Source organism: Schistocerca gregaria, chromosome X (assembly GCF_023897955.1).
Source record: "Schistocerca gregaria isolate iqSchGreg1 chromosome X, iqSchGreg1.2, whole genome shotgun sequence".
Classification (NCBI taxonomy): Eukaryota; Metazoa; Arthropoda; class Insecta; order Orthoptera; family Acrididae; genus Schistocerca; species Schistocerca gregaria.
Window position 1 is genome coordinate 590004003 of NC_064931.1, and position 26819 is coordinate 590030821.

At 45.0% G+C, this 26819-nt stretch overlaps 1 protein-coding gene across 2 annotated transcripts in view; it reads left to right on the forward strand.

Annotated features, from left to right (window-relative positions):
* LOC126299061 (uncharacterized) overlaps positions 1 to 26819 on the forward strand; it is a 1316522-nt gene that overhangs the window by 1133434 nt on the left and 156269 nt on the right. The gene's annotated exons all lie outside the window — the stretch shown is intronic.

Consider the following 26819-nt stretch of genomic DNA (forward strand, 5'->3'; position numbering starts at 1 on the left):
TCAATCGTCCATAAGCGAGGTTGACAACTGCTAGACGGTCGTTGGTGGCTGTGGACGTGCTGTAGTACATCCCCCCAATGCATAACACACGTCCTCGATAGAGTTTAAGTCGGGTGAACATCCAAGTCAGTCCATCCGCCGAATATCCTCTTGTTCCAAGAGTACCCCACCTGCGCACTTCGAAATCGTCGCCCACTGTCGTCCTTAAAACTGAAGTTAGGACCGAATGCTCCCCTGAAACGGCGCACAAGTGGACACAGTACAGTGTCACAGTGTACCGTGTTCGGAGAGCTGGAGGTGAGAAAGCCCATGCAACATCAGGCCTCCCTACACCATAAGCCCTGGATCACCAAAACGGTAATGTTCGACGATGTTCCTCAGAGCATTACGTGTTCTCACATCTCGTCACATGAGGGTCCGTCCAGCATTATAACTGAGGGTTACCGTTGCGAACCTACAGCGCTTTCAAAAAGTGTTTAAATGTTAATTATTGCCACATCTTCCCTCAATACCGATTAATGTGGTGGACAATATCAGCAAATGTTGTTGTTGTGGTCTTCAGTCCTGAAACTGGTTTGATGCAGCTCTCCATGCTACTCTATCCTGTGCAAGCTTCTTCATCTCCCAGTACCTACTGCAACCTACATCCTTCTGAATGTGCTTAGTGTAGTCATCTCTTGGTCTCCCTCTACGATTTTTACCCTCCACGCTGCCCTCCAATACTAAATTGGTGATCCCATGATGCCTCAGAACATGTCCTACCAACCGATCCCTTCTTCTGGTCAAGTTGTGCCACAAACTTCTCTTCTCCCCAATCCGATTCAATACTTCCTCATTAGTTATGTGATCTAGCCATCTAATCTTCAGCATTCTTCTGTAGCACCACATTTCGAAAGCTTCTATTCTCTTCTTGTCCAAACTATTTATCGTCCATGATTCACTTCCATACATGGCTACACTCCATACAAATACTTTCAGATATGACTTCCTGACACTTAATTCTATACTCGATGTTAACAAATTTCTCTTCTTCAGAAACGCTTTTCTTGCCATTGCCAGTCTACATTTTATATCCTCTCTACTTCGACCATCATCAGTTATTTTGCTCCCCAAATAGCAAAACTCCTTTACTACTTTAAGTGTCTCACTTCCTAATCTAATTCCGTCAGCATCACCCGACTTAATTCGACTACATTCCATTATCCTCGTTTTGCTTTTGTTGATGGTCATCTTACACTCCTGGAAATGGAAAAAAGAACACATTGACCCCGGTGTGTCAGACCCACCATACTTGCTCCGGACACTGCGAGAGGGCTGTACAAGCAATAATCACACACACGGCACAGCGGACACACCAGGAACCGCGGTGTTGGTCGTCGAATGGCGCTAGGTGCGCAGCATTTGTGCACCGCAGCCGTCAGTGTCAGCCAGTTTGCCGTGACATACGGAGCTCCATCGCAGTCTTTAACACTGGTAGCATGCCGCGACAGCGTGGACGTGAACCGTATGTGCAGTTGACGGACTTTGAGCGAGGGCGTATAGTGGGCATGCGGGAGGCCGGGTGGACGTACCGCCGAATTGCTCAACACGTGGGGCGTGAGGTCTCCACAGTACATCGATGTTGTCGCCAGTGGTCGGCGGAAGGTGCACGTGCCCGTCGACCTGGGACCGGACCGCAGCGACGCACGGATGCACGCCAAGACCGTAGGATCCTACGCAGTGCCATAGGGGACCGCACCGCCACTTCCCAGCAAATTAGGGACACTGTTGCTCCTGGGGTATCGGCGACGACCATTCGCAACCGTCTCCATGAAGCTGGGCTACGGTCCCTCACACCGTTAGGCCGTCTTCCGCTCACGCCCCAACATCGTGCAGCCCACCTCCAGTGGTGTCGCGACAGGCGTGAAGCTTCTGCCTTGGTGCCAATGATGGTCGTATGCGTGTTTGGCGCCGTGCAGGTGAGCGCCACAATCAGGACTGCATACGACCGAGGCACACAGGGCCAACACCCGGCATCATGGTGTGGGGAGCGATCTCCTACACTGGCCGTACACCTCTGGTGATCGTCGAGGGGACACTGAATAGTGCACGGTACATCCAAACCGTCATCGAACCCATCGTTCTACCATCCCTAGACCGGCAAGGGAAATTGCTGTTCCAACAGGAAAATGCACGTCCGCATGTATCCCGTGCCACCCAACGTGCTCTAGAAGGTGTAAGTCAACTACCCTGGCCAGCAAGATCTCCGGATCTGTCCCCCATTGAGCATGTTTGGGACTGGATGAAGCGTCGTCTCACGCGGTCTGCACGTCCAGCACGAACGCTGGTCCAACTGAGGCGCCAGGTGGAAATGGCATGGCAAGCCGTTCCACAGGACTACATCCAGCATCTCTACGATCGTCTCCATGGGAGAATAGCAGCCTGCATTGCTGCGAAAGCTGGATATACACTGTACTAATGCCGACATTGTGCATGCTCTGTTGCCTGTGTCTATGTGCCTGTGGTTCTGTCAGTGTGATCATGTGATGTATCTGACCCCAGGAATGTGTCAATAAAGTTTCCCCGTCCTGGGACAATGAATTCACGGTGTTCTTATTTCAATTTCCAGGAGTGTATATCCTCCTTTCAAGACACTATCCATTCCGTTCAACTGCTCTTCCAAGTCCTTTGCTGTCTCTGACAGAATTACGATGTCATCGGCGAACCTCAAAGTTTTTATTTCTTCTCCATGAACTTTAATACCTACTCCGAATTTTTCTTTTGTTTCCTTCACTGCTTGCTCAATATACAGATTGAATAACATCGGGGATAGACTACAGCCCTGTCTCACTCCATTCCCAATCACTGCTTCCCTTTCATGTCCCTCGACTCTTATAACTGCCATTTGGTTTCTGTACAAATTGTAAATAGCTTTTCCCTCCCTATATTTTACCCCTGCCACCTTCAGAATTTGAAAGAGAGTATTCCAGTCAACATTGTCAAAAGCTTTCTCCAAGTCTACAAATGCTAGAAACGTAGGTTTGCTCTTCCTTAATCTAGCTTCTAAGATAAGTCGTAGGGTCAGTATTGCCTCACGTGTTCCAACATTTCTACGGAATCCAAACTGATCTTCCCCGAGGTCGGCTTCCACTAGTTTTTCCATTCGTCTGTACAGAACTCGCGTTAGTATTTTGCAGCTGTGACTTATTAAACTGATAGTTCGGTAATTTTCACATCTGTCAATACCTGCTTTCTTTGTGATTGAAATTATTATATTCTTCTTGAAGGCTGAGGGTATTTCGCCTGTCTCATACATCTTGCTCACCAGATGGTAGAGTTTTGTCAGGACTGGCTCTCCCAAGGCCGTCAGTAGTTCCAATGGAATGTTGTCTACTCCAGGGGCCTTGTTTCGACTCAGGTCTTTAAGTGCTCTGTCAAACTCTTCACGCAGTATCGTATCTCCCATTTTATATTCATCTACATCCTCTTCCATTTCCATAATATTGTCCTCAAGTATATCGCCCTTGTATAGACCCTCCATATACTCCTTCCACCTTTCTGCTTTCCCTTCTTTGGTTAGAACTGGGTTTCCATCTGAGCTCTTAATATTAATACAAGTGGTCCTCTTTTCTCAAAAGGTCTCTTTAATTTTCCTGTAGGCAGTATCTATCTTACCCCTAGTGAGATAAGCCTCTACATCCTTACATTTGTCCTCTAGCCATCCCTGCTTAGCCATTTTGCACTTCCTGTCGATGTCATTTTTGAGACGCCTGCCTCATTTACTGCATTTTTATATTTTCTCCTTTCATCAGTTAAATTCAGCATATGCTCGGCGCAAAACTAACAAAGCCGATACTACACTTAACAGAAGAACCGCAGTTAAATGCTTTGTTAGCTAAAAATGGGATCACTTCACAATCGGCACATCTACATCCAAACACCGCAGGCCACTTTACGGTGTGTGGCAGAGGGTACTTTGTACACCATTGTCACTTCGCTTTTTCCTGTTCCAGACAAGTATTGCTGGTAAGCCTACAAATGACCCCGAATCTCTCTGATTTCATTTTCGTGGTATTTCCGCGAGATACACATACAAGGAAGCAAAAGATTTGTTGACTCTTTCTAGGAACGTACGCTCCCGGAACTTTAACAGCAAATCACTGCGGTTGACATTGTAGTTCACTTAGCATCTCCGTGAAGCTTTCGCATTTATTAAATAAACTGCTGACGAGCATTATTCGACGGCCGCTATGGCCGAGTGGTTCTAGGCGTTTCAGTCCGGAACCGCGCTGCTGCTACGATCGCAGGTTCGAATCCTGCCTCGGGCATGGACGTGTTGATGTTAGGTTTAAGTAGTTCTAATTCTAGGGGACTGATGACCTCAGATGTTGAGTCTCATAGTGCTTAGAGCCATTTGAACCATTTGAGCAATATTCATGACTGGTCGAACTTGTGTTTTATATACTACTTCCTTTGTTGATGAATTACGTATCCCGAGGTTTCATCCAAATAATCTAAGCCTAGCATCTGCCTTATCCTTTATTAATTTTACGCGGTCGTACCACTTCAAATCGCTCCGTACGCACACCTCTTTATGGAAGTAACTGCCTCCAGTGAGTGTTCTGCAATCACGTAATGATGAAATAATGAGTCTTTCTGTCCATGTATTCGCAATATGTTACATATGTTTATGAAGATGAGCAACTGGCACTCCCAGCACAAACCGTCGATCCTCTGAATGTTTTCTGGGATTAAGCAACAGTTTTTTAACGTTGAGACTTCTCTGTACACAACACTACCATCCGCGGAAAGTCTCGTGGAACTTGCGACGTTATCGTTCAGGTATATATATATATATATATATATATATATATATATATATATATATATATATATATATATATACTCCTGGAAATGGAAAAAAGAACACATTGACACCGGTGTGTCAGACCAACCATACTTGCTCCGGACACTGCGAGAGGGCTGTACAAGCAATGATCACACGCACGGCACAGCGGACATACCAGAAACCGCGGTGTTGGCCGTCGAATGGCGCTAGCTGCGCAGCATTTGTGCACCGCCGCCGTCAGTGTCAGCCAGTTTGCCGTGGCATACGGAGCTCCATCGCAGTCTTTAACACTGGTAGCATGCCGCGACAGCGTGGATGTGAACCGTATGTGCAGTTGACGGACTTTGAGCGAGGGCGTATAGTGGGCATGCGGGAGGCCGGGTGGACGTACCGCCGAATTGCTCAACACGTGGGGCGTGAGGTCTCCACAGTACATCGAAGTTGTCGCCAGTGGTCGGTGGAAGGTGCACGTGCCCGTCGACCTAGGACCGGACCGCAGCGACGCACGGATGCACGCCAAGACCGTAGGATCCTACGCAGTGCCGTAGGGGACCGCACCGCCACTTCCCAGCAAATTAGGGACACTGTTGCTCCTGGGGTATCGGCGAGGACCATTCGCAACCGTCTCCATGAAGCTGGGCTACGGTCCCTCACACCGTTAGGCCGTCTTCCGCTCACGCCCCAACATCGTGCAGCCCGCCTCCAGTGGGGTCGCGACAGGCGTGAATGGAGGGACGAATGGAGACGTGTCGTCTTCAGCGATGAGAGTCGCTTCTGCCTTGGTGCCAATGATGGTCGTATGCGTGTTTGGCGCCGTGCAGGTGAGCGCCACAATCAGGACTGCATACGACCGAGGCACACAGGGCCAACACCCGGCATCATGGTGTGGGGAGCGATCTCATACACTGGCCGTACACCTCTGCTGATCGTCGAGGGGACACTGAATAGTGCACGGTACATCCAAACCGTCATCGAACCCATCGTTCTACCATTCCTAGACCGGCAAGGGAAATTGCTGTTCCAACAGGACAATGCACGTCCGCATGTATCCCGTGCCGCCCAACGTGCTCTAGAAGGTGTAAGTCAACTACCCTGGCCAGCAAGATCTCCGGATCTGTCCCCCATTGAGCATGTTTGGATGAAGCGTTGTCTCACGCGGTCTACACGTCCAGCACGAACGCTGGTCCAACTGAGGCGCCAGGTGGAAATGGCATGGCAAGCCGTTCCACAGGACTACATCCAGCATCTCTACGATCGTCTCCATGGGAGAATAGCAGCCTGCATTGCTGCGAAAGGTGGATATACACTGTACTAATGCCGACATTGTGCATGTTCTGTTGCCTGTGTCTATGTGCCTGTGGTCTGTCAGTGTGATCATGTGATGTATCTGACCCCAGGAATGTGTCAATAAAGTTTCCCCTTCCTGGGACAATGAATTCACGGTGTTCTTATTTCAATTTCCAGGAGTGTATATATATTATAGGGTGGTCCATTGATCGTGGCCGGGCCACATATCTCACGGAATAAGCGTCAAACGAAAAAACTACAAAGAACAAAAGTTGTCTAGTTTGAAAGGGGGAAACCAGATGGAGCTATGGTTGGTCCGCTAGATGGCGCTGCAATAAGTCAAACGGATATCAACTGCGTTTTTAAAACAGGATCCCCCATTTTTATAACATATTCGTGTAGTACGAAAAGAAATAAATCCGGAAGTAAAGGAACACGGCATATGCCACGATTGTTCTTTTCGGAATCTGTGTTGATTTTCGCTCTCCAGAAATATCATAATACGCCTGCCTGAAACATGTTCCAAAATTCTACTACACTCCAACGACCAAGATATATGCTCATAGTTTTTGCATCTGTTCGACTATGCTTCTTGAAAACGGAGATGACCCGTACTTTTTCCCACCATTAAGTACACTTCGCGTCTCATAATACGTACAGTAAACTGTTGTTAGAGAAGGAGCAAGTTCTTTCGTATACTTTGAGGAGAATCAGAAGTAGGGTACCACTGTAGGTTCTGGCCGGATACAGGCTACATGTTTGTTAAATCTATGTGCAGTATACAGCGTGGACCATTTTAATACATAATAGGGAATAAATCGGTATGGAAATGAAATACAGCAAAATGTTTTAGATAAAAGTTGTAGGTGGCGAAGAGAGTCACGCATTAGTATTAATGGCCGTGATCTTTATGTGTTTTTCAAGGTGATTTAGAGGTTAAAGTGATTTTTTTTAATACGGAACCCTAATATTTGATTTAAAATTTGAAAAAGCGGCAAATTTTACGTAAAAAATGATGCATTATTTAAGGCCATGGCAATCGCTGTGAAAATCACGTTCAAGGTGACGGCCACTAGTAGGAATGCATGATCCTCTTTGCCAACTACAATTTTTGTCTAAAACATTTAGCTATATCTCCATCTCCCCCGGAGCTATTCCCCATCATAAACTAAAATGATCCATCCTGTATAACCGAAAAATATTGTTACCAAAAATCTCGAAAAGTTCTTGACTTATTTGCTTCATATTTCTACACCATATTCTAATAAACAGTTGGACGGACATAGACTATGTATTTTTAAAGTATATAATATATTATATATGTTTTAAAATAATAACAATCTAGAATCGCAAGTAAATAGTTAAAATTTAAAATTTATTAATTAGGTGACTGGTTTCGATCGTGGTACGATCATTTTTCAGACCATTAAAACTGTGAAATCAGTCATACAAAGTTTCAAAGAACAAGACTTAGGTATAAACTAATTTAGGTTTTAAAATATGTTTTCGTATCTACCCATGATGACGCAAGAGAACATCACGCTACGTAGCGCTGATAAATACCGCCGACTAAATCGTGGACACTTGGTGTTCAGTACCGGAGGCTCTGCCCGCGATCTCCCACATAACATCATTTGCAGCCAATGATTACAGAGTATGACATAATTTCATATTAAGACTGCAATAAAGTGTACTTATTATAGTTATAATAGCAAAAAACATGAATATGAAACAGTGTATGAATTACACAAAAAAAATTTATTTGCGATAGAATTTTATTTACGATATAGAACCGAAAGGACGAATTATCACGAAACATACGAAGTTTCATGGCGGTCTTCCCTCTGTAGGAGGTTGTAAGAACTACATGTAGTCCAGAGATGGCTGACAGAACGCCACATCGTTACCAAGGACATAACCCTTGAATCGATACATGCTGTTGTCGATCAGCGATATTATGGAATCAGAAATAGCCTGATGCAAGTTAAAATAAACAGGAAATGCATCGTTGTCGTCTATGATCGTATGCCATTACTAATAACGCAAATAACATACCATGCAGATTTTTAGCTTAACGTTTGTTTTTAGTAATGGCATACAATCATTTTTCTGTTTATTTTAGCTTTTACAGATTCCGTAATTTTGATGATCGATAATAGTATATGTCGATTCAAGTGTTATCTTCAGGTAACCATGTAGCGTCCTGTCAGCAGTCTTTGGATTACGTATAGTTGTTGCAGCCTCCTACAGAGGAGAGGCCGCTTTGAAATACCGTGGATATTTCTACCTGATTATCTATCGTAAGTGAAATTTCTTTTCGTTGCGTAACTCATATATCGTCTCATATTTATGATTTTTTGCGAGTTCACCAATAATAACTACACTTTATTGCAATCTTATTATGAAATTACGTCATTCTCTGTAACAATTGGCTCCAAATGATGTTATGCGGGAGGCAGCTAACGGTGCCGCCTCTATCCAACTGCAAGCTGCCATACGTTAGCCACCATTGTTTACCAGCGCTACATAGCGTGCTACTCCTCGCCACACACTCTCCAGCCGTTATCATGGGTAGATATGGAAGCATACTTTAAATTAATTCATCATCATTTTCTGTGGGCCTTTGTCCCGCTTCAACACGGGGTCGGCTTCGTTACCACGGATTTGGCGGTGTTAGTTGCAGAGGGTAGCCGGATGCCCTTCCTGTACCCTCCTTGAACCCCCCCCCCCTAACCTCAGGACAGAATTGGTGTACCCCAGCTGTGGGCGTGTAGTTAACTCATGAAATAGTGCAGAACGTGGGGACCAGCCCGGTATTTACCTAGCTGGGTGTGGAAAACCGCCTAAAAACCACATCCAGGGTGGCCAGCCCTCGTCGGTAATCCGCCGGTCGGATTCGAAGAGGGTCCGCGCCGGATACGAGATGAGCAAGCAGCGCATTAGCGTTCTCGGCTACCGTGATGGGTATACTTTAAATTAATTACTTTGCTTAAATTAATTTATACCAAAGTCTTGTCCCATGAAACTTTTTATTACTCTCTTCACAGAGTTTTAATGGCTTGAAGATGATCGTAATAGTCTCGAAACCAGTAACCTGAGTAATACATTTTAAATTTTAACATATTACTAGCGATTCTAGACCATTTTTATTTAGGCACTATTAGTTCAGTTTTAATAGCTTTTTTTCGCAGGAACAATGTTCTGAAATGAAAACTGGATACATTGTTAGCAAACATATATATTGACAAAGTCGTCAAGGTTTTGCATTAAAACTGACCGCCAGAAAGCAAATAGTGCATTATGTTATGAAAATGTGAGGTTTTGTTTCATTTCTTGTAGCCAGTACTACAGCAAGACACATACACCATTACTGAAACTGCTTATCACATATACAGGGTGGTCCATCGTGACCGGGCCAAATATCTCACGAAATAAACGTCAAACGAAAAAAATACAAAGAACGAAAATTGTCTAGCTTGAAGGGGGAAACCAGATGGCGCTATGGTTGGCCCGCTAGATGGCGCTGTCATTGGTCAAACGGATATCAACTGCGTTTATTTTAAAATAGGAACCCCCATTTTTATTATATATTCGTGTAGTACGTGAAGAAATATGAATGTTTTAGTTGGACCACTTTTTTCGCTTTGTGCTGGATGGCACTGTAATAGTCACAAGCATATGGCTCATAGTTTTTTACAAACAGTTGGTAACAGGTAGGTTTTTTAAATTAAAATACAGAACCTAGGTACGTTTGAACATTTTATTTCGGTTGTTACAATGTGATAGATGTACCTTTGTAAACTTATTATTTCTGCGAACGCATGCTGTTGCAGCGTGATTAGCTGTAAATACCACATTAATGCAATAAATGCTCAAAATGATGTCCGTCAACCTCAATACATTTGGCAATACGTGTAACGACATTCCTCCCAACAGCGAGTAGTTCGCCTTCCGCAATGTTCGTACATGCATTGGCAATGCGCTGACGCATGTTGTCAGGAGTTGTCGGTGGATCACGGTAGCAAATATCCTTCAACTTTCCCCACAGAAAGAAATCCGGGGACGTCAGATCCGGTGAACGTGCGGGCCATGGTATAATGCTTCGACGACCAGTCCACCTGTCATGAAATATGCTATTCAATACCGCTTCAACCGCACGAGAGCTATGTGCCGGACATCCATCATGTTGAAAGAACATCACCATTTTGTCATGTAGTGAAACATCATGTAGTAACATCGGTAGAACATTACGTAGCAAATCAGCATACATTGCACCATTTAGATTGCCATCGATAAAATGGGGGCCATTTATCCTTCCTCCCATAATGCCGCACCATAGTCGCTGATGTTCCACTTGTCGCAGCCATCGTGGATTTTCCGTTCCCCAATAGTGCATATTATGCCGGTTTACGTTACCGCTGTTGGTGAATGACGCTTCGTCGCTAAATAGAACGCGTTCAAAAAATCTGTCATCGTCCCGTAATTTCTCTTGTGCCCAGTGGCAAAACTGTACACGACGTTCAAAGTCGTCGCAGTGATATTCCTGGTGCATAGGAATATGGTACGGGTGCAATTGATATTGATGTAGCATTCTCAACAACGACGTTTTTAAGATTCCGGATTCTCGCGCAGTTTGTCTGCTACTGATGTGCGGATTAGCCGCGACAGCAGCTAAAACACCTACTTGCGCGTCGTCATTCGTTGCAGGTCGTGGTTGACGTTTCACATGTGGCTGAACATTTCCTGTTTCCTTAAATAACGTAACTATCTGGCGAACGGTCTGAACAGTTGGATAATGTCGTTCAGGATACCGAGCAACAGACATAGCACACGCCCGTTGGGCATTTTGATCGCAATAGCCATACATCAACACGATATCGACCTTTTCCGCAATTGGTAAACGGTCCATTTTAACACGGATAATGTACCACGAAACAAAAAAAAGCTAAAAAAGTGGTCCAACTAAAACATTAACATTTCTTTACGTACTACACGAATATTTAATAAAAAATGGGGGTTCCTATTTTTAAAAAAACTCATTTTATATCCGTTTGACCTTTGGCAGCGCCTTCTAGTGGGCCAACCATAGCGCCGTCTGGTTTCCCCCTTCAAGCTAGACGAGTTTCGTTCATTGTAGTTTCTTCGTTTGATGCTTTTTTCGTGAGATATTTGCCCCGGTCACTATATCAGTGAACCACCGTGTATATTCTTTCTCCTTCTATATAATTTCAAACAAAATTTATATACACAACAATTCACTGTTTTGTTTTCTTCATTTCCGTCGGATTTACAGAGAACAGGAAAGGTGTATTTATGGATTATCGGCTTGCGATTAAAATCCTACAACGGAATCTCACTCGTACGACACTTCGTACTTTTACCCATTTGCAGATTAAAACTATGCGAAATACTGCACATTATAACTACTATGTTCACAGATCCAGCAGCTGGAGAGGTCTCTCTCATACACCGTATACCTATGGTTCCAACCGATTTACCTAATCATTTTAAGCGACTTCAGTTTCCAATTAAGGTTTCGTTTGCAGTAACCACAAACAAGGCTCAAGGTCAGGGAGAATGCGGCGTTTTTGCCACATTTTTCGCCCACATTACATTTTTATTTTCTTCTTACTTGCTATCAGGCGTACAAGAACACTCAGTAACAGCAAGGTAGCGAGAGAATGACGTGCATCGAGTTGTAGAGATATGTCGCTCGCCAGCTAACGGGTCCAAAGGAACGGTTCAGCACGATGAACGGAAGGAACGAGGAACGAATTCTAAGGAACGGTCTCTCATAGTTCACTCCGGTTGCAGCTTTCTACTTACAGATCCCTGGAACGGGAAACGGTCGGTCTCGTTCCTGCGATGGCGCGTCGGCCGGTCTCGTTCGAGCATTGCTCCCCTTTCCCGTATGTCTCTCAGCCGGACTCGTCCTTCGCGTGGCCACTCGTCGCAGCTCCACTGCCGACTGCTCCTAGATAGTTCAGAATCGAGTTGTTGTTCGTTTCATTCGCTCCGCACGTCAATTCTAGATCTGTTTCATACCTTTTTTGAACTCTGGACTTCTGGTTCTTTTCGTATTCTAATCAGTGTCCACGATTGGTAATTAAAATGTATTTTGCAATTACGTAAATTACTTATCAGCTTACATCACTATTTCGATAAACAGCAAAAGACATACTTATAAAAAGGCAAGCTCTTTCTTTTTGTTTTTTTTCCCTTTTTTTATTCCAAGGTAAAACAGCATGTTCATTGTTAGGGAAGGCAGTCGTTGCAACCGAATGAAGCCCGCGCTCCATAATCGATGTCTGGTGTCAAATTTTGTAAAGAAAATACGATAACTTCTACAATATTATTTCAGTGGTACAGGATGGCGCAAGAAAAATCGGCAACGAGTACTAGACAGCTCATTGTCGCTCACCAGTCGTCATCTATTGTTTCGAAGTTGTTGTTTGCATTAGCTTATTTGTTATTTCTTTACTGCCTAATTATTACATGTTTGTCTATTCTGCTCGTACCGGTCAACAAATCGTGCGTAATTAGCGAGCAGTCTGTACTCGAGGCCGGTTTTCGTGCGCCAACTTATATTATTTCAGTGCGATCAGCTACATAACTCTACAGTTGGCTAAACGAGAGGTTTTGCAGAATCACGAAAATTAATTCTACAAGTGTGTGTGAATTCGGTAATGAATAAAAACTCTGTACTCCAAAGGGGAGGCAGGTGCCCCATCTTGGAGCCTTCCATCATCAGTCACCCATACTACTAATTTTCAATTTTTCATAAGAACCATATACCATGCACAAATGAACGGTGAAGGAGTAAAAATGAACGGGTCCCAAAAATCGCGATCACCAGCGAACTAGTTCCCAAGGATGAACAAAGTTTCATTGTCGTACGATCACTCGTTTTTCAGGCGGGCCTCTCATCTTCGTTGTAGAGTTGGACTGTTGACGTTATCCTGTTATAAACACACTCACACAAATAGCTCAGTTACTTTATTTTGTGAGTTGGTTTCTAGATGGAGACCCATTCCCTATCCCTCCAGAGCTACAGCGGCTGGATCCTCTCCAGAACACTACCCCGGACTTAACATTTGTAGGGACAAGCGGGTGAGAAATAAGGAAAAACCATTGAACGAAAGACGTTTTAATTTCTACACGACAGGCTAACTTTTGGCAATTGCGTACAATGTTTACGCTCCAGATTACAAACGTTGCTCAATGTGACGACCATCGGCGTGCACAACTGTCTGGAACCGCATTAGAGAATCCTCTACTGCAGCCCGAAACATCTCAGGTGGGATATAGACTACCTCCCTGGCTATACTCATCTTCAGCCTCTATGGTGTGTTAGTGTCCTGTTGGCAAACTTTGAACTTCAGGTAACGTCACAGCCAGAAATCACACGGGTTCAAATCTTATTATCTTGGTGGCCACACAGTTTGGAACAATCGTCCTACACGAACTTCCGTATCATGCTATTCAACCACGGTGCAGAAAGAGGACATCTCTGTATTCCTTCGGTATTCCGTCCAACACTGAACTTCACGCCACGTCATTTCAAATTTAAGCTTGTGCATGCTTTGTTACTTGTGACTGAAACCATTTTTAACATCCTTGGTGGTTAGTTAACAGTGACTTCATGCTGAAACTTACTTTTAAATGGTCTTTAGTGTCATAAAAGTGCTTTTACAAGCGTTAAAAACGATGTCATCTCTAATATCTCTGATATTTGCGTTTTCGTGATACTCTTTTGTATCTAGAAAGACCGTCGGTCTGTGGAAGGAGCTATTCATAATCGTCAAAAAATGGTTCAAATGGCTTTGAGCACTATAGGACTTAACAGCTGTGGTCATCAGTCCCCTAGAACTTAAACCAAACTAACCTAAGGACAATACACATATCCATGCCCGAGGCAGGATTCGAACCTGCGACCGTACCGGTCGCGCGGTTCCAGACTGAAGTGCCTAGTACCGCTCGGCCACGCCGGCCGGTCATAATCGTCAGTTAATTGGAACTTCCTAATTGTGTTGGTTCAAATGGTTCAAATGGCTCTGAGCACTATGGGACTCAACTGCTGTGGTCATTAGTCCCTTGGAACTACTTAAACCTAACTAACCTAAAGACATCACACACATCCATGCCCGAGGCAGGATTCGAACCTGCGACCGTAGCAGTCGCACGTTTCCCGACTGCGCGCCTAGAACCGCGAGACCACCGCGGCCAGCTAATTGTGTTCTTCAGTCCTGGGGTGGAAAGACGACCTCTCCGCATTACTTCAATGTGTAGACACTAGCGAAGAATAGCATCATTATTGTTGTTGTTTTCAAACTGGCCACCTTGTCCAGACACATGTTGACTGTGCAACTGTATTGCACACTAAAGCTCTACGTCGCCGCTCCAGTACCGGCACCTACAGCCAAGTCATGATGCACAACCCACTAACAACACAAATCCTGCAGCGCACAGTCTAAACATCATTCCCAAATACCTTCCGTCCCCACACGGTACATATACACACCAAAAAAGTTTTGCACCACCCCGGTTCCCAGAACTCCTGAAGATAGGCGTTGACTGTGGATATTGTATCACAGACACAGGACCTTTGACTGTTCAGACATGTCACTAAATGCGCCCAAAGATGTAAACAACCATGCATCAGCAGCGCCTATCAGACTGATGGGGTCCGACAGCCGATCAGTTCCAGTCATTCCAGCAGGAAGCAGATACACGGCTCGTGTTGTCTGTATTTCAACCATACATAGACGGTCAATACCGAAGTTTGAAGGCGTCCGCATTGTTACTTTGTGCCACCAAGGGAAGTGTCGAGGCGCCTCGGAGTGAACCAAAGCGATGTTTTTTAAGATATGGGAGATACAGAGAGACAGGAGCTGTCGATCATATGTCTCGCTCAGGCCGCCCAAGGGCTACTTCTGGAGTGGATGACAGCTACCTACGGATTATGGCTCGGAAGAATCCTGACAGCAACGCCATCATGTTGAATAATGTTTTTCGTGCAGACACAGGACGTCGTCTTACGACTCAGACTGTGCGAAATAGGCTGCACGATGCGCAACGTCGCTCCCGACGTCCATGGCGAGGTCCACCTTTGCAACGTCGACACCATACAGCGCGGTGCAGATGGGCCCAACAACATGCCGAATGGACCGTTCAGGGTTGGCATCACGTTCTCTTCACCGATGAGTGTCGCATATGCCGTCAACCAGACAATCGTCGTAGACGTGTTTGTAGGCAACCCTGTCAGACTGAACGCCTTAGACACACAGTCCAACGAGTGCAGCAAGGCGGTGGTTCCCAGCTGTTTTGGGGTGGCATTATGTACGCCGCTGGTGGTCATGTAAGGCGCCGTAACGGCTAAACGATACGTGAATTGGCAAAGTTTTAGAAAAGTTCGAAATGTGGCGCGTACTTCAATGCCAAATGATTTTAATAATTTCCACAGGCAGAGGACGTTTGAGTCTAACACAATCTATCTGCAAATTTTTGGGCATGAGTGGTTCCCGCGCCTGCGCAATCTTCACGCGCGTGCTCTATATACAGCGGCATCGAGATGCGGATCTTGTCAGTCGTACCTAGCCACCAGCGAGGTTCAACCACCTGATGATGTCGGACAGTTGTTCCGAGGAAATATTGTGGGATTTGCACAACATCATCCTGCGGCACACCCGTGAAGACTATTTACAACATATCCGCCGGGAAAGCCTGAAGAGTCACATCTGGTTCCTTTACGGGGAGGAGATGGCAAAACACGTATGTGAATTTGACAAATTACGTCTCAAGAGAGGTAGACTGCTAAGCACCCTCGCATTTTTATTGAGATTCCGCGACAAGCAAGCCATCCGTGCATTTGCTAAATTTAAACACCAAATAAACTCTGAGGCTGCAGTTAGAATCAAACGACGGGCGAGTGCAGCACTTGTGAGAGAAAGGGTACGCTATACAAGTCAGGAATTTAGCTTGGTTTCCAGACGATTACTATCACTCCATCTGAAAATCTCAGCGAACCTTTCAGCGATATCCTGGAACTGGGTAGATAGCGCCACTTGGGCTCTAGCTGATTGGACTGAACAGCAAGCCAAGGTTCGTGAAGTGGCAAAATACGATCGACTCGAAGCCCGAACGCAAGAAAACATGCCAAGAAGACTCACCGTATTTAATCTCACGGAAAAGACGCTGGACTACGCTGCAGTTTCGGTGCTAGAGAAGGGTCTGAATTTTGGTCCTACACCTGGGACCATTCCTATCCGAGATGTGATTAGTGGAATAGAACAGGCTGTTTTGAAACTTCCTAAGGAAGCTGCCGAAGAGATTAGGCGTGATTCATGCCGCATCCTGACTCTGGCAGCCCCTAAGAAGACCAGCTTTAACATTACCGCAGCTGAAAGAACTGCACTACTGAGAAGAGACCAAGACATCGTCATCTTACCTGCTGACAAAGGAAACGCCACTATTCTCCTCTCGCGCACAGAATATAACAGCAAGATGCACAAACTGCTCGATGATCCTGCATACAGTAAATTAAAAAGTGATCCGACGGGTAGGATCCAGAGGAAGACTTTGGAACTCATCAGGAAGGGCTCTATCCCAGCGCAAGTCGCTAAGGGTTTACGTCAACAAGCTGCAGTTCCTCATAGACTCTACGGCCTACCCAAGATCCATAAGAATGGGGTGCCTCTGCGCCCTATCGTGAGCAACGATGGAGCACCTACCTATTTTGTTGCCAAATATCTGACGTCACTATTGGGACGTCTCATAGGCAAGTGTGACCATCATATTCGCAACTCTGAGGATTTCATAGGTCGCTTGAAAACTCTTAGACTGCAAGCATCGGATCTCTTAGTAAGTTTCGATGTTGTGTCTTTATTTACAAAGGTGCCCTTGCAGAACTCTTTAGAGCTCATTAGTAACGAGTTTGAGGAGGACATAGTGGCACTATTTAAACATGTCCTTACTTCAAAATACTTCTTATTTCAAGACCAATATTTTGAACAAGTGGACGGTGTCGTCATGGGGAACCCTCTTTCTCCTGTGGTGGCCAATTATTTCATGGAGGACTTTGAAGATAAAGCACTACAGTCAGCCACTCTCAAACCCTCTTGTTTTCTGCGGTATGTTGACGATACTTTTGTGGTGTGGCCACACGGACTGGAAACTCTGCCTACGTTTCTTCAATATTTAAATTCGCTCCATCCGAATATTAACTTCACCATGGAAGTGGAAAAAGATGGCACTTTACCTTTTCTTGATGTTTCGATACGAAGGACAGCAGATGGAACGTTGGGACACAGCGTATACCGCAAGCCAACGTATACAGATCTATATTTGCAGACCACAAGCTGCCATCAACCAGCACAATGCGGTAGTGCATTACGTACGCTAATTCATAGAGCGCTTGTGGTATCTGACTCTGAAAGCCTGCCGAGTGAGATGCAACATTTGAAGACAGTCTTCTGTCAAAACAGTTATTCTGAGAGACAGATACGTAATGCATTCAGGCCGAAGCGAGTTCAATCTACGGAGCAGAATGAAGATACGAAGACACCCACCACCTTGGCCTTCTTGCCGTACTTTGGTGCCATGTCGTCAAGAATCGGAAGAGTCTTCAAAAGATATGACATCAAGTGTGTTATCCGAACATCTGCAAAACTGAGGAGGCTGTTTGGTTCGCTTAAGAATGATCTCGGTCTCAGGAAACGTGGTGTGTACAAGATTCGTTGTCAGTGTGGGGCGGCATATATAGGTCAGTCATGTCGCACAGTAGAAGAACGTTGCCTACGCCAACCGGAGAAGTCGGCAATTGCAGAACACTGTCTGAACACAGGACATAACATGATTTATGAAAAGACGGAAGTTTTACAGCTGATAACCTTATCAACAGGGATGCGGGATTTCAATTGAGTACAGCCTGGAACCGTGCATTGGCTGCTGTTAAATAACGACGAGAAAGCAATGAGCTTTCGATAATAGACCCGTCATACCTTTGGCAGCATTTTAGTAAACACAGCGTCAGCGCACGCGCAGAACGGCCGCTCTGCGTTTCCCGGCAGGGGGCGGTTGAGTCTGGCGCCATCTATCTGCAAATTTTTGGGCATGCGTGGTTCCCGCGCCTGCGCAATCTTCACGCGCGTGCTCTATATACAGCGGCGTCGACATGCGGATCTTGTCAGTGGTACCTAGCCACCAGTGAGGTTCAACCACCTGATGAAATCGGACAGTTGCTCCGAGGAAATATTGTGGGATTTGCACAACATCATCCGGCGGCACACCCGTGAAGACTATTTACAAAATAGCTCCATATTTAGCAATTACACAGTGTGGTCCATTGATATTGAACTGGCCAAATATCTCACGAAATAAACATCAAACGAAAAGAGTACAAAGAACGAAACTCGTCTAGCTTGAAGGGGGAAACCAGATGGCGCTATGGTTGGCCCGCTAGATGGCGCTGCCATACGTTAAACGGATATCAACTGCATTTTTTTTATAATAGGAACCCCCATTTTTATTACATACTCGTGTAGTATGTAAAGTAATATGAATGTTTTAGTTGGACCACTTTTTTCGCTTTGTGATAGATGGCGCTGTAATAGTCACAAACGTACAAGTACGTGGTATCACGTAACATTCTGCCAGAGAGGACGGTATTTGCTTCATGATACATTACCCGCGTTAAAATGGACCGTTAACCAATTGCGAAAAAGGTCGATGTTGATCGGTATCCTGGACGACATCATCCAAGTGTCCGGACCGTTCGCCTGATAGTTGCGTTTCTTAAGGAAACAGGAAGTGTTCAGCCACCTGTGAAACGTCAACCACGACCTGCTACAAATGATGATGCCTAAGTAGGCTGTTGCGGCTAATCCGCACATCAGTAGCAGACAAACTGCGCGAGAATCCGGAATCTTAAAAACGTCGTTGTTGAGAATGCTACATCAATATCAATTGCACCCGTACCATATTCCTATACACCAGGAATATCACTGCGACGACTTTGAACGTCGTGTACAGTTCTGCCGCTGGGCACAAGAGAAATTACGGGACGATGACAGATTTTTTTGCACGCGTTCTGTTTAGCGACGAAGCGTCATTCACCAACAGCGGAAACGTAAACCGGCATAATATGCAGTATTGGGTAACGGAATATCCGCGATTGCTGCGACTAGTGGAACATCAGCCACCTTGACGGGTTAATGTATGGTGCGGCATTATGGGAGGAAGGATAATTGGTCCCCATTTTATCGATGGCAATCTAAATTGTGCAATGTATGCTGATTTCCTACTTAATGTTCTACCGATGTTACTACAAGATGTTTCACTGCATGACAAAATGGCGATGTACTTCCAACATGATGGATGTCCGGCACATAGCTCGCGTGCGGTTGAAGCGGTATTGAATAGCATATTTCATGACAGGTCGATTGGTCGTCGAAGCACCATACGATGGCCCGCACTTTCACCGGACCTGATGTCCCCGGATTTCTTTCTGTGGGGAAAGTTGAAGGATATTTGCTACCGTGATCCACCGACAACTCCTGACAACATGCGTCAGTGCATTGTCAATGCATGTACGAACATTGCGGAAGGCTAACTACTCGCTGTTGAGAGGAATGTCGTTACACGTACTGCCAAATGCACTGAGGTTGACGGTCATCATTTTGAGCATTTATTGCATTAATGTGGTATTTACAGGTAATAACGCTGTAAGAGCGTGCGTTTTCAGAAATGACAGTTTCACAAAGGTATACGTATCACATTGGAAAAACCGAAATAAAATGTTCAAACGTACCTACGTTCAATGTTTTAGTTTAAAAACCTACCTGTTATCAACTGTTCGTCTAAAATTGTGAGCTATATGTTTGTGGCTATTGCAGCGGCATCTATCACAAAGCGAAAAAAGTGGTCCAACTAAAACATTCATTTTTCTTTACGTACTACACGAATATGTAAGAACAAATGGGGGTTCCTATTTTAAAATAAATGCAGGTGATATCCGTTTCACCTATGGATGCGCCCCCTAGCGGGCCAACCATAGCGCCATCTGGTTTCCCCCTTCAAGCTAGACGAGTTTCGTTCTTTGTATTTTTTTCGTTTGACGCTTATTTCGTGAGATATTTGGCCCAGTCATGATCAATGGACCACCCTTATACAACCACTTGCTTACAGAAATATCCGTACCTAAAGTCTGGAAAATTGCTCAAGTGACACCAATACGCATAAAGGGAAGTATGAGTAATCCGCTGAATTACAGGCCTATATCACTAACGTCGATTTGCAGTAGGGTTTAGTAACATATACTGCATTCGAACATTATGAAGTACCTCGAAGAAAACGATTTATTGACACATAGTCTGCATGGTTTCAGAAAACATCGTTCTTGTTAAACACAACTAGCTCTTTATACTCATGAAGTAGTAACTGCTGTCGACAGGGGATGTGAAATTGATATCATATTTTTAGATTTCCATAAGGCTCTCGACACCGTTCCTCACAAGCGCATTCTAACCACACTGCGTGCCTACGGAGTATCGCCTCAGTTGTGCGACTGGGTTCGTGATTTCTGTCAGAAAGGTCACAGTTCGTAGTAATAGACGGAAAGTTATCGGGTAAAACAGAAGTAATATCCGGCGTTCCACAAGGAAGTGTTATAGGTCCTTTATTGTTCCTGAACTATATTAACGACATAGGAGACAATCTCAGTAGCCGTCTTAGATTGTTTGCAGATGATGGTGTCACTTACCGTCTTGTAAAGTCATCAGATGATCAAAACGATTAGCAAAATGATTTAGATAAGATATCTGTATGGCGCGAAAAGTGGCAATCGACCCTGAATAAGGAAAAGTGTGAAGTTATTCACATGAGTACTAAAACAAATCAGCTAAATTTGGATTACCCGATAACTCACACAAATCTGAAGGCTGCAAATTCAACTAAATACTTAGGGATTACAATTACAAATAACCTAAATTGGAACGATCACATAAATAATATTGTGGGTAAAGCAAACCTAAGACTGTGATACATTAGTAGCACACTTAGAAGGTGCAACAGGTCTACTAAAGAGACTGCTTACACCACTGCTTGTCCGTCGTGTTCTGGAGTATTGCTGTGCAGTGTGGGACTGACGGATAACATCGAAAAAGGCCGAAGAAGGGCAGCTCGTTTTGTATTATCGCGAAGTAGGGGAGATAGTGTCAGAGACATGATACGTTAATTGAAGTGGCAATCATTAAAACAATGGCGTTTTTCGTTGCGACGGGATCTTCTGATTAAATTTCAATCACCAGTTTTTTTCTCCGATTTCGAAAACATTCTGTTGCGCACCCACCTACATAGGGAGAAATGATCATCACGATCACGATAAAATAAGATAAATCAGGGATCGCACAGAAAAATTTAAGTGCTCGTTTTTCCCGCGTGCCGTTCGAGAGTGGAACGGTAGAAAGATAGCTTGAAGGTGGTTCATTGAACCCTCTGCCAGGCACATAACTGTCAATAGCAGAGTACTCACGTAGGTCAGATGTAGATGAATTCCATACTCGGACCGATAGTGAAACCATATCGGCAGCATATTGGCGAGGCATTCGTCTTCATGGACGACAATCCGCGCCCTCCATTGTGCACATCTTGTGAATGAATGTCTTCCTTGAGGATAACGAAATCGCTCGACTAGAGTGGCCAGCAAGTTCTCCAGACATGAACCCTATCGAACATGCCTGGAATGGATTGAAAAGGACTGTTTATGTATGACGTGGCCCACCAACCTCTCTGAGGGGTCTACTCCGAATCGCCGTTGAGGAGAGTGACAGTCTGGACCAGCAGTGCCTTGATGAACTTGCGGACAGTATGCCACAACGAATACAGGCATGCATCACTGCAAGAGGACGTGCTACTGGGCATTAGGGGTACCGGTGTGTACAGCAATCTGAACCACCACCTCTGAAGGACTGACTCGCTGTATGGTGGTACAACATGCAATGTGTGATTCTCATGAGCAATAAAAATGCCAGAAATGATTATTATGTTGATCTCTATTCCAATTTTCTGTACAGCTTCCGGAACTCTCGGAACCGAGATGATGCAAAACTTTTTTTTTAATGTGTGTAGTTTTCCATGCTCAACTGGTGAAATTTTAATTATAACCATCCTATACGTCAGAGACGCCGCAAACAGACACGTAGATCTCTCAGCCAATGCTACCGCGGGGCTGGCTCGCGAGGCGTCTCTCATTGGCAGATCGGCCTTGTATGTTAGTATACACTCCTGGAAATTGAAATAAGAACACCGTGAATTCATTGTCCCAGGAAGGGGAAACTTTATTGACACATTCCTGGGGTCAGATACATCACATGATCACACTGACAGAACCACAGGCACATAGACACAGGCAACAGAGCATGCACAATGTCGGCACTAGTACAGTGTATATCCACCTTTCGCAGCAATGCAGGCTGCTATTCTCCCATAGAGACGATCGTAGAGATGCTGGATGTAGTCCTGTGGAACGGCTTGCCATGCCATTTCCACCTGGCGCCTCAGTTGGACCAGCGTTCGTGCTGGACGTGCAGACCGCGTGAGACGACGCTTCATCCAGTCCCAAACATGCTCAATGGGGGACAGATCCGGAGATCTTGCTGGCCAGGGTAGTTGACTTACACCTTCTAGAGCACGTTGGGTGGCACGGGATACATGCGGACGTGCATTGTCCTGTTGGAACAGCAACTTCCCTTGCCGGTCTAGGAATGGTAGAACGATGGGTTCGATGACGGTTTGGATGTACCGTGCACTATTCAGTGTCCCTTCGACGATCACCAGAGGTGTACGGCCAGTGTAGGAGATCGCTTCCCACACCATGATGCCGGGTGTTGGCCCTGTGTGCCTCGGTCGTATGCAGTCCTGATTGTGGCGCTCACCTGCACGGCGCCAAACACGCATACGACCACCAAGGCAGAAGCGACTCTCATCGCTGAAGACGACACGTCTCCATTCGTCCCTCCATTCACGCCTGTCGCGACACCACTGGAGGCGGGCTGCACGATGTTGGGGCGTGAGCGGAAGACGGCCTAACGGTGTGCGGGACCGTAGCCCAGCTTCATGGAGACGGTTGCGAATGGTCCTCGCCGATACCCCAGGAGCAACAGTGTCCCTAATTTGCTGGGAAGAGGCGGTGCGGTCCCCTACGGCACTGCGTAGGATCCTACGGTCTTGGCGTGCATCCATGCGTCGCTGCGGTCCGGTCCCAGGTCGACGGGCACGTGCACCTTCCGCCGACCACTGGCGACAACATCGATGTACTGTGGAGACCTCACGCCCCACGTGTTGAGCAATTCGGCGGTACGTCCACCCGGCCTCTCGCATGCCCACTATACGCCCTCGCTCAAAGTCCGTCAGCTGCACATACGGTTCACGTCCACGCTGTCGCGGCATGCTACCAGTGTTAAAGACTGCGATGGAGCTCCGTATGCCACGGCAAACTGGCTGACACTGACGGCGGTGGTGCACAAATGCTGCGCAGCTAGTGCCATTCGACGGCCAACACCGCGGTTCCTGGTGTGTCTGCTGTGCCGTGCTTGTGATCATCGCTTGTACAGCCCTCTCGCAGTGTCCGGAGCAAGTATGGTGGGTCTGACACACCGGTGTCAATGTGTTCTTTTTTCCATTTCCAGGAGTGTATTCTATCCGCGCGGCTTCCGCTGTTGTTGCGAAAGCATTGCAGCAATGTTGCAGCCAGTTTGCGGCGACGCGTTTGTGATTATGAGTGAAAAGTCAGCCACCCCTTTATGATTATGGGGTAGAGGTACGAACTTTGTAGATATTCTGGCTGGAGGAGTACGCACATCTCCAGTTACTATTAAAACTAGACTAGACAGAGTACTCTCTGGTAGTAGTTTAACAGCAGCTATCGTTACAAATCTAGCTGCTATCAAAACTAGACTGACCAGAGAAATCTCTGGTGGTTGTTTAAGAGCAGCTACAGTGTCCTTACATAGACATCTAGTAGTTATTGGCTAGTCTGTCTAGGGTACTTCCTAGTGCTCGAAAAATGAAAATTATCCTCCACCAGCTTCCACCCTTCACACACCCAGAGGAAGGAAAATTATGAGTTAGGTTTTTCTTCAACTAGTTTCTCAATACTCACGTGGTGATTGTCTTCCATCGGAGAGCGTTGGGACCTTTCTTTCGATTCTTTTTTACGTAGTAAATGTTGGTTTTTCGTTAAATATACTTCCCAGTCAAAAAATTATTGAGGCAGTTCTCCTAATCGTGTTAGTGGCAACCATTTTTGCAGAACATAATATATTTACAAAAACACGTGATCCCTCCACTGCAGAGTATATAAATGCATCTACGCAAAATGAGGTGTTCGAATAAATAAACGTCAGGCAGTTACCTAAACACATTTGTCTTTCCTCCATCTATTCTACCAATTTCATACAAATTTTGTCCGACCAAAAAATGAATTTTATTAAAGTTCTATCAATCACATAAATGGCACGAGTGAAGAACATTACCATATGTAACTTAGCGCGACGTATTTTTGTGGCTGTGTACCTCAGACTACATGTCAGTTTGATATCTGAACTTAATTAACATACATAGCTCGACTGCAGCTATAACGATTGTGTCTGTATTCTGTCCATTTACCTCACAAAGTTACTAATATTGGGACATATTGCATCGTTACTGATTCAAACCCATGTCGTAAACTGCTAGCGCTCTCTGTACTAGTATTCAAATCTATTAGTCATATGTATGAGAGTGAACACTTCCCCTATTAACAGGATACACCTATAAAAATTGTACTGTACTAACGCCAGAAGCTGAGAGTTAAAAGACTCGATTGCTGTGCAGTCTCTCTGTGTAGGGGCCCAGTCATGAGCATGAAGCACTGCAACGAATAACAAAACGTCTGATATATTAATAATTAAATTATTAATGATTGATGAGCATATATTTGCTGACAGTCTTCTGCCTTTTGGAGTCAGTGTCCGATCCCTGCGGATGGCACATCATAGTGATCGTCTCACTGTAAACTACAGAACATTAATGATCCTCGTTGGTCCTCCTGATGCTCTCTAGACCAACACAATTGCTCTAAACGAACAGGGATTGAGAAATTATTGTTAATAATAATATATATTATTATTTATAAATTAATACCCAAACAGAGGTTACCCTTTCACTGCAGACCTGCTGGTCCTTTCACAACAGGGCGATCTCGAATGATCTCCAGTGACTGTGAGCATGATGGCGTCGACATATCGGGATTGGTCAACCTCCTCTCCTCTCCCCTTCCTTCGTCTCATCATCCTCCCCCCGCCCCCTCACCTTCTCGAGGGTTACCCTGAATACGACATGCGCAATTCCTACAGCTGTAATATGTCACCGTGACCCTTTCTCGAGTACTGTTGGGATGTATAGAAACCGCAGTGACATTACCTATCATATTGGTATCCCGTCAGGTTCAATGGCCTTTCCTCTGTTGAGCAATTTCAGTTGTTTTCTATGCCTTGGTCTCTGTCCATGTGTCATTTTGTCGTTCGTGCTACGATCTAAAAGAGGAACTACAATGCGATCTACCTCTGTGATATAGTTTTGGACAAAGGCGTTTTGTGTGTCGGCCTTTCCTGCATCATCCTCTGTTTTAGTGTCGTTATGGTCACAGAACATCTGAGCATTCGGCTTCTATCCATTTACCAATCTAACATAAGACCAAAAATTATTAAAATTTTCTCTCACATCGGTGGTTAAAAATTTGTTTCCGAATTGATTGAACGCATTACACATGGCTTCCTTACGCTAATTTTGGCTTCGTTTACTTTTTGTTTGTCTGGGAGGGTTTGGTTACTTTTAAACATGCAGTGAAGCTCTCTTGACTTTCGTAAGAGCTTCCTGACATGGTTGTCGAACCACGACGGATCCTTTCCATCCCTCACAATTCTGCTGGGCACATACCTGTCTAAAGCGTATTGCACAATGCTCTTGAACCTTTTCCGATGATGCCCAACATTGTTAGTGCTGGAGATCAAATGTTCAATTAGACCTGCCCGGTAATCTGAAATCAGTCTCTTGTTGCTCTTGCAAAAGGACTCACGTATACCAGAGAGAAATTCCTAATGCTTCTCAATGCCCACTAATCGTCATACGGTACTTACTAGAATGCGAAACAACATGGCCACGAAGCTATTGGATTGATATCACACTAGTTTCATTAAAATCCCATCAACATGATACAAATGCAGGTAAAATCTTAAGCTCTAGCGAAAAACAGTACGGTTACACTTGCACACGAGTGCAAGTGAAAGCATCAATATTTCTGCATGGGAAAACTCCTAATAGCTGAAAAAACTCATAGCAGTGTACTGTAAGATCGGACATTCTCTTTTCGTGGTTGTCCAAGATGTGCTTGCGTACAGCAGAGTTGTCTGCCATTGTTTTACAAAACCTTTCTTTCCTTTCATTCATCCTCGCAGTGTTTAGGAATATTTGTATTTTTTCGCGTATCTGAATGAGGTTATTGGTTTTTATCCTAGTTTCACTATTTTTTCATCTATCAAAGATATTTTATAACTGATAGTTTCTCATGGATATGATGCTCGATCTCAGTACTAGGTCACGAAACAAGATTACTTTCGTTTTATTTTAAAATGTTTCCAGTTCGTAATTCAGGTTGATTATGTGTAGT